At 38.7% G+C, this 8,605-nt stretch overlaps 1 protein-coding gene across 1 annotated transcript in view; it reads right to left on the reverse strand.

The window, feature by feature from the left end:
- Window positions 1-7,222, reverse strand: part of EDA2R (ectodysplasin A2 receptor) — a 118,449-nt gene extending 111,227 nt beyond the window's left edge. Inside the window, exon 1 of the mRNA XM_037135622.2 lies at window positions 7,124-7,222. The gene's annotated coding sequence lies outside the window, so the exon portion shown is untranslated. The remainder of the gene's footprint in view (window positions 1-7,123) is intronic.
- Window positions 7,223-8,605: the final 1,383 nt, after the last annotated feature.

Genomic DNA, 8,605 nt, shown 5'->3' on the forward strand with positions numbered 1-8,605 from the left:
GGGCAGTGGAACTATTTTTTGGATCTTCTCTCTGTCATCTAGCTTATTTGCTCTTCCAACTTTATAAAATACCCACATTGAACATACTTTCACATATGCCTGCAAGAAAGAATTAAATAAATATTAATCGAGCAAGTTAATTAAAGAAAATAGTTTTCAGTACCCTCCGTGTGCAAAGTACTATACTAATCCACTAATTAAAAAAATTGTGATAAGCTTCACTCTGGGGGAAATGCCAAGAGATGAGGCATTGACATTTACTGAGGGCCTACTATGTCCTAAGCAGTATAGTAGGCAGGTTGCCTATGATAGCTCATTTAATTTTGTCATAATAACCACAAGTGATATCAATGAAAACTAAGGCTCATGGAATTAAACATTTTAAAGTCACAAAAATACCTAAGGCAGAACAGAGGCTTGAATCTAGTTATTTCTGGCCCCCAAAGCACATCTTCTTTCTATTATAGCACAAAAGGGAAGGTAAAGTTTCTGTACTTGGGCAGCTCACAGCTTAGTTGGAAAGATAACTGTTTTCTCATTATTTCACATAAAAATCTTAAGAGATAAATTCCCTCTCACTGAAGGGATGTGACACCCATCTTTGCCAAAGTAGGGATGTAGTGTAGTGCTTAAAAACACTAATTTTAGAGTCAGAAAGTATTAGATTCATCCATCAGATACAAGTTAAGTACTTACTATTCATTAAAGATAATACATAGCTATGAACAAATATATAAAATCCCTGGTTTTATGGAGCTTCCAGTCACGGAGAAAGGTAATAAATAAATCAACAAATTAAGTCAACACTTTCATGAATGATATCAACTACCAAAAAAAAATCAGGGTCAGGAAAAAGAGAGTGACAGGGGTGAGTGCACATGAAACTATTTTAGATAAGGTGGACAAAGATTTTAGTGATCTGAAGGAGTTGGCTATGGAGAATAAATCTGGAGGAATAAAGTTCTTGGCAGAAGAAATAGCAAGTATAATGACCATGAGGTGGGAACACATTTGACCTAAGGAAAGGAAGAAAGCCAATGGGGCTGGGGCAGGATGAAGGAGAGGAGGTGTCACACTGGATGAGATATGTGGGGTAGGCAAGTGTTTATTTTCTCTCTTCTTTAAAATTGGATAATAGTAGTGCTTATAAAAAACAAATGAGATAATGCATATTAAGAGCTTGATACAAGTCTAGCAGCACAAAAATTGATACATGTGCTCAAAAACTGATACATGCCATCATTGTTACTATTATCAGGTTGCCCATGCCTAGTTTTGCCACAGAAGTGGCAAGGTTTGAATTAGAGACATGACTCAGGGCAGAAGAGTCTCTTGTGAAGCAGGCAGACACTAGAGCATTAGCAGAGATAAGGCAGCCAGACATAGAAAGTAAAATATGCATCATTCACAGGCATAAACAGACTAAAGTGGATTTAGTATGGGGGAGAAAGACTGAAACAGGCAGTAGGGCTGAAGACCACTGCATCATGATAATTCACAGGGGGAAGGACACTGGCCTCAGAGTTAGGAGGCTTTGTCTTTTTATCTTTAAAATAGAAATAATAACTACCTCATAGAATTAAGACTAATGAAAGCACCTAGTGTACAGCTGACATTAGTAAGAGGAGCAGAAAACATTTTTTCCTGTCCTGCTCCCTCCAATCCTCATGATGGAAAACAAAGACCAGTTGTCTATTGCTAAGAACTGGGGTGCATGAAGGGACATCTTGGTCTAGTGAAGTTCATACTATATATGCCCCACAGATATTCCACCCAAAGTGGAATAAAGCAAAATATACAGGGAACCAACAGTGAAGGGAAGGAAACAAGGACTCAAATCAATGATTTGGAACAAAAGGAAAAAATAAACATCCAACTGGAACAGAATGAAGAAACAGAAATTCAAAAAAATGAGGAGAGGCTTAGGAACCTCCATGATAACTTTAAATGTTCCAACATCCAAATCATATGGGTGCCAGAAGGAAAAGAACAAGAGCCAGAAGTTGAAAACTTATTTGAAAAGATAATGAAGGAAAACGTCCCCAATCTGGCAAAGGAAACAGACTTCCAGGAAGTCCAGGAAGTCCAGGAAGCCCAGAGAGTCCCAAAATAATTGGACCCAAGGAGGAACACACCAAGGCACATCATTATTATGTTACCCAAGATTAAAGATAAAGAGAGAATCTTAAAAGCAGAAAGAAGAAGGGAGAGAGTTACCTACAAAGCAGTGCCCATAAGACTATTTGCTGATATCTTAAAAGAAACCTTGCAGCTGAGAAGGGGCTGGAAAGAAGTATTTGAAATGATGAAAGGTAAGGACCTACATCCAAGATGACTCTATCCAGCAAAACTTTCATTTAGAATGGAAGGGCAGATAAAGTGCTTCTCAGATAAGATCAAATTCAAGGAGTTCATCATCACCAAGCCCTTATTATATGAAATGTTAAAGGGACTTATCTAAGAAATAGAAGATCAAAACTATGAACAATAAAACTATGACAACAAACTCAGACCTATCAACAACTGAATCTAAAAAAAATTAAGCAAACAATTATAACAGAAACAGAACCAGAGAAATGGAGATCACATGGAGGGTTTTCAGTGGGGAGGGGGAGGGGAAGAATGGGGGGAAAGGTACAGGAAATAAGAAGCATTATTGTTAGACATAGAATAGATGGGAGAGGTTAAGAATGGTATAGGAAACAGAGAAGTTGAAGAACTTATATGTTCAACCCATGGACATGAACTAAGGGGGGAAATGCTTGTGGTTTGGGGGTTGCAGGGTAGAGGGGGATAAAGGGGAGAAAAAAACTGGGAAAACTGTAATAGTATAATCAATAAAACATATTTTAAAAAGTACATCAGCAAATAATTATTACATAGTTCATTCCATGTAATTATAGACATAGGTACAGAATATAGAAACATTAAAAGAAAATAATAAACAGAGAATGAGAATTTTTTAAAAATATTTTATTTATTTATTTTTCAAGAGAGGGGAAGGGAAGGAGAAAGAGTAGGAAAGAAATATCAATGCATGGCTGCCTCTCATGTGTCCCCCGCCGGGAACTGGCCTGCAACCCAGGCATGTGCCCCGACTGGGAATCGAACCGCGATACTCTGGTTCACAGGCCCGCGCCCAATCCACTGAGCCACGCCAGCCAGGGTGAGAATGAGAATTTTTTTTGTTTGTTTTTAAAATATGATGTGATGGCTTGAACAGGGACAAACAGGTATTTACTAGCCAAGCAAGGTGAGGACAGTTAATTATAGGAAGAAGAAATAGGGCCAAAGGCATAGAAACATAGAATGCATGGTATTTTCGCGGAATTGCAAAGGGCAAGACATAAGCAGGGGACTGAGATCTTGGATATCATCTTGTGCCTACTACAGAACCATTCAAGGGCTTCAAATAAGGAGCTACTTTGTCAGATCTGGGTTTCAGATAGACCACTCTGGCAGCAGTGTAGAAAATAGATCTGGAGGGGCAAATCCACAGAATGCCATTACGATCATTTAGGCAATAGATAAGGTTGGAGCAAACCAAGGCAGCAGCAATAAAGAATCAGAGGAAAGGAATTTAAGAGCTATAGAAGTAAAAACAAGATTTCACACCTCAGTACAGATAATTCCTCAATTTTGTGTGTCTTTCATAGCTGCTCTTTTTAAAAGAGCTGTCTGTACTAAGCTGGTAGCACTTCCCTACCTCTCACTTTTCAACCTATTTAAGCCAGCTTTTGCTCCCACAGCACCACCCAACTTCATTTCTCACAAGATGCCCAATGATCTCCATGTCAATAAAGCTGGTAGACATATTTCAGTCCCCATCCCACTTTATGCCTTTTCTTTTTAAAATACTTGCTTCTCTTGGTTTCTGAAACAATAGACATTTCTAGATTTCCTCTTGTCTTTGTATGCTCTTTCTCTGTCTCTTTCTCCAGTTCATACCCTTCTTTTGGATTTTTTAAATTTTAGAAATCCTCAAGGTTCAGACCTCTGGACTCTTTTTTCTTTTTGAGTCTATATTCTTTCCTGGGTGAGCTCATCCATGTTCCCAGTTTCCATAAGAAAACATAACTGAAATTAATGTCATCTGTTGCAAGGAAAACTATTATTTTATGTATCACTAAGAAAGCAAAAATGCTTCCAATTAAACTATGATATCTCAAATTGCACTAATCATCTCACCGTACCTCTACTTGTTCCTCATTGCAATATTCCCAACTCAGAAACAGACATCATCATGCACTTAGTTGTTCAAGCTAGAAACTAGAAACCTGGGACTTCTATACTTTTACCACACCATGTCCTATCCTCTATATCTAATCAGTGTCTATGTGCTACTGCTTTTACTTCTTAGATAATTCATAAATATGCGTATAACAAAACTAAGAGGAGCCACTAACTTTCTTGTCTGATTTACCTCAAAAGCACCCCCAATCTTCTGATCCACTATTAGCAAGGCAGAGTGATCTTTTCAAAATCCAAATTGGACTATGTCACTTTACTCATGGAAATCCTTTAGTAGCTCCTCATTACTCTTAGGAAAAAGTGCAAAATCTTGCTGTGGCCTATAAAGCCCCTGCCTACCTCCTCAACCTTGTTTCATGCCACTCTCTTTTATGTTCTGTAAATGCCAACCATGTATTGGCTTTTTTGATTTTCAAATGTGTCACCCACCTCAGGACTTTGTGAACATGCTACTTTGTATACAAGGTCCTTTTAGTTCTATTTATCTAATTAACTCCTATTCATTCCTCAGCCCTCAACTAAAAAATCACCTCTTCAGAGAAGTCTTCCATGGTCCCAGAATACATGCCCTCAGAGCACACCACTCTTTTCATTTTCAGAATTTAAAATTATAATTGATTTAGTATGTGAATCATAGCTTAATATTGGGTTTGGTACTGGAATGAAAGCAGCATGAAGGCACGGACTGGGCTAGGTATGGATCTAGGTGCTGTAGCATCAGCACCTAGATAATGCCGGAAACAAAGTAGGTGCTCAGTTAATCTTGTTAAGTGACTGGGTAAATTGATGACTGATGGGATGTAAGAGTTAAGGGAGAAAGAGAATCAAGAATTATAAAAAAGTTTCTGGCTTTGGTGACTAAGATGGATGATAGCATTTCAGATCTGAGGCAAGAGGAAAATGATAAATTAAATTTTAGAAGAAAGAATTGGAGATGCTTGTGAGGTATATAGTAGGCAGTTTGATATGTGTATCTAGAATTGGGGAAAGAAGGCTTGGCTGTGGGCATAAATTTAATAGCCATTAGCTCCAGGTGTTTGTTGAAACTGAGTGAGGGAATGAGATCATCTAGGCAATGAGTGTAACATAGGAGGGAGAGAAGGCCAAGAACATATCTTTGTAGAATATCAACATTTAAGGGATAGGCAGAGGAAAATAAACCATAGAAGGAAAGGGGGAAGGAATGGACAGAAAAGCTAAAGAAATATGAGAACAGTATGGTACCTTAGAGGCCAAAGTTCAACAGGGTTAAACATAGCACATGGTTCAGAAAAGTGCCCTAAGAAGGACACTGATAGAATGCTTAGGAAAATGAGTTGATAGGTGAAGCAGAAGTGAAAGCTTTAAAGCCCTTAATAGACAACCCTGTTTTTGAAGTTCTCTGAGAAGAAAAAGAGAGAAAGAAGGTGATAGCTGGATAGGGACAAGTCTCAAGGAAAGCTTTTATTTTCTTCTAACATGTAGGAAACCTGGAGAAGTCTGAATGTTAATAGGGCACATCACAATAAAATGACCCTTCTATAAATGAGATTGGGTTTCCCAATATGAAATCTGCTTACTGTCGCATGTGCTCAAGCCTGGACTAGATGAAGAACCACCCAAGGATTTCTTTTTGCAACTATTACATAAGAGTCAGGGTTAGGAAGTCTAACTCAAATTTTCATAATATCCTTTGCACCAGTCCAACATGGTATAATGGAATGAACACTAAGCTAAGAATCTGGTGAGCCTGGTTCTAGAATCCCAGTTTGGTTACTGACTGGGTTCATGAGCTCATATAAGTTATCCTGTTTCTCTCTTAATTTTCCTTATATGTAAACCAACCTCAACAAATGGTGATGAAGATAATAGAATTGAAAGCATAACAGAATAAGATGTTATAATGCTTCTAAGGGTTACTTAACTGTTGGGGGAAGCCATTAAGTTATTTTCAATTAATAAATGGTTATTACAAAAATTCTATTTAATAAGCTCATTTTATTATAACCCCAGGGGTAAGTATTGCTATTATCCCCATTTTAAATATATGTAACTGAAGCACACACAGGTTAAAATGCTTGCTTAAGATCACAGTCAGGGGTTAGTGTAGTAAAAATGTGAAACCAGAAAGTTTGTGTCTAAAGTTCTGCATAATCATTATGGTATATTACCCTTGGCCTAGGACCTCATGGTCTAAGGGGGAAGGGTTTTGCCAACCCCTTAGAAAAGGGGAAAGATTTGCCAACCCCTTAGAAAGTCTGGTGAACACTACTATGTACTCTGTCCCCTCCAAATGCACAGGAACTTATACATGTATGTTTTTACATACTATTTCAAGGAGTCCACTCAGTGTTCTATTTTTGTGTGCGTGTGTTTTAATTAGTTTAGTCACTGATCTCTACTACTGCCACGAATCCCTGCCATTTGGCTCACCCAGGTATCTCACATTAAAACTCCTTCATCTAAAGTTTAAACTCCAGTAATCTTTAACTCAGATTCAAATCCTGTCCTAAAAACCCAGTTATAGGGAAAAAAAGAAAAGAAAGAGAAAGAAAAGAAAGACAGAGAAAGAAAAGAGAGAGAGAACGAGAGAAAGAGAGAGAAAGAGAAAGAAAGAGAGAAGAGAGAGAAAGAGAGGAAGGAAGGGAGGGAGGGAGGGAGGGAGGGAGGGAGAGGGAGAGAGAGAGAGAGAGAGAGAGAGAGAGAGAGAGAGAGAGAGAGAGAAAGAAAGAAAGAAAGAAAGAAAGAAAGAAAGAAAGAAAGAAAGAAAGAAAGAAAGAAAGAAAGAGAAAGAAAGAAAGAAAGAGAAAGAAAAAGAAAGCAGTTGCGTCTCTCACGTTGCATTCTACCGCCGCCTACTGGACTGCCGGGAGTAATGACAAAATCTCCATACCAGTTGCTTAAAGATATCTTCAGATTTTCCAAAGTGCTTTCAGAAGATGCTGTCACGACTAGGGGGTTCAAAGCCCCAAACCAGATGGCCAGCTTCTGGGGTCCATTCTCTTGTAATTGCCGCTGAATCTTCCCATCATGCTCCACGGCACAGCCTACTTGGGGGCAGTGAGGGGGCGTCGCCGCCATTTTAGCTTCTCGGACTGTTTGCGTCACCAGGAGCTAAGGAGACAACCTTTTTAGGGTTCAGCAGAGGGCGCTGGAGTACATCTTTTGTGGCAGAGGCTGTGGTTAGCCAAATAGAAATCTCAACTTTCTGATCTGTTTTTTTAGGGCTTGGACCACATGTTTCCCTCAGAGATTGGATACAGTTCTTAAGCACGCATCCCCTCCAACCCTCTTACTATTTCACAATTCCTTGGCCTTCTGACGAGGGAATGTTCTCTTGTTTGTTTTTAGTGGTAAGGTTTACAAAACTCCAGTTAAAAATGTGGAAAGAAACAAAAGCCTCCCCAAGACCCAGTTTAAGATCCAACCTCTCATTAATATGCTGTTCACATTTGCCACCCCCCACCCCTGTAGTCCTTTTCCCTGGCCATCATTTAGTTCCAAAACAGGGAGTAGTAATCAGAGCATCAAATTGAGAATCAGGACAGACCTTCAGATGTAACACTTGCCAATTTATTAGCTGTATGACTTGTCCCTTGACCTCTCTGGATCTGAGTCTACAAAATGTAAGATGTTGGTTAATATTGGAGGATCTCTATGGACCTTTTCTGACCAGCCAAAATTCTAGGAATCTTCTCTCTTCTTTACATTCTATGCTTCATTCTTTATACTTCCCAAGTTGCCCACCCTGCCTTTACTCCCACAGTGACTTCTTTAAAATTAGATCATATACCCTTGTTTAAACCCTGTAATATCCCTTTTTTTGCCACAAGAAAGAGCTCAAACTTCCTACTGTGACATTAAAGACCTTCACAATCTGGTCTCCCCTTCCCTCTCTTGCCTTTTTACTCCCAAACACCACACAGTTTAGGTGACATGTCTCCCATTCCCAAAACAGACTTTGCTAGATGCTCATTTAATCTTCATCTTAACATTTTAAAAATGTACCATAAATTGCTGTTAAATTGTATTTTCCCTAGTCTAGGCTGTGAGCTCCTCGAAGGTAGGAACTATTGCTGAATCTCCAGCTCTTAGCGCAAGGCATGGCACTTTATGGCTGTTCGATAAATATTTGTTGAATGAATGAATGATTTTGTTCTTGCATCCCCACTGCCTATCACCATGCCAGGCATATAGTAGGTTTTCAATGAATATTAAATGAATAAACAACTGAATTTGAAAAAAACTCATGATCTTCCCTAATATCTACTTCATCCTGTCCTTCCCTTTTCAGTAACACATCAGGAAATAATCATCTCTACCATGATTATTCACAACACTCTTAACTAGTTTGCCACACCTAATCCTTCTTCAA

Source organism: Artibeus jamaicensis, unplaced genomic scaffold (assembly GCF_021234435.1).
Source record: "Artibeus jamaicensis isolate MK-2021 breed Jamaican fruit bat unplaced genomic scaffold, CSHL_Jam_final contig_457, whole genome shotgun sequence".
Lineage (NCBI taxonomy): Eukaryota > Metazoa > Chordata > Mammalia > Chiroptera > Phyllostomidae > Artibeus > Artibeus jamaicensis.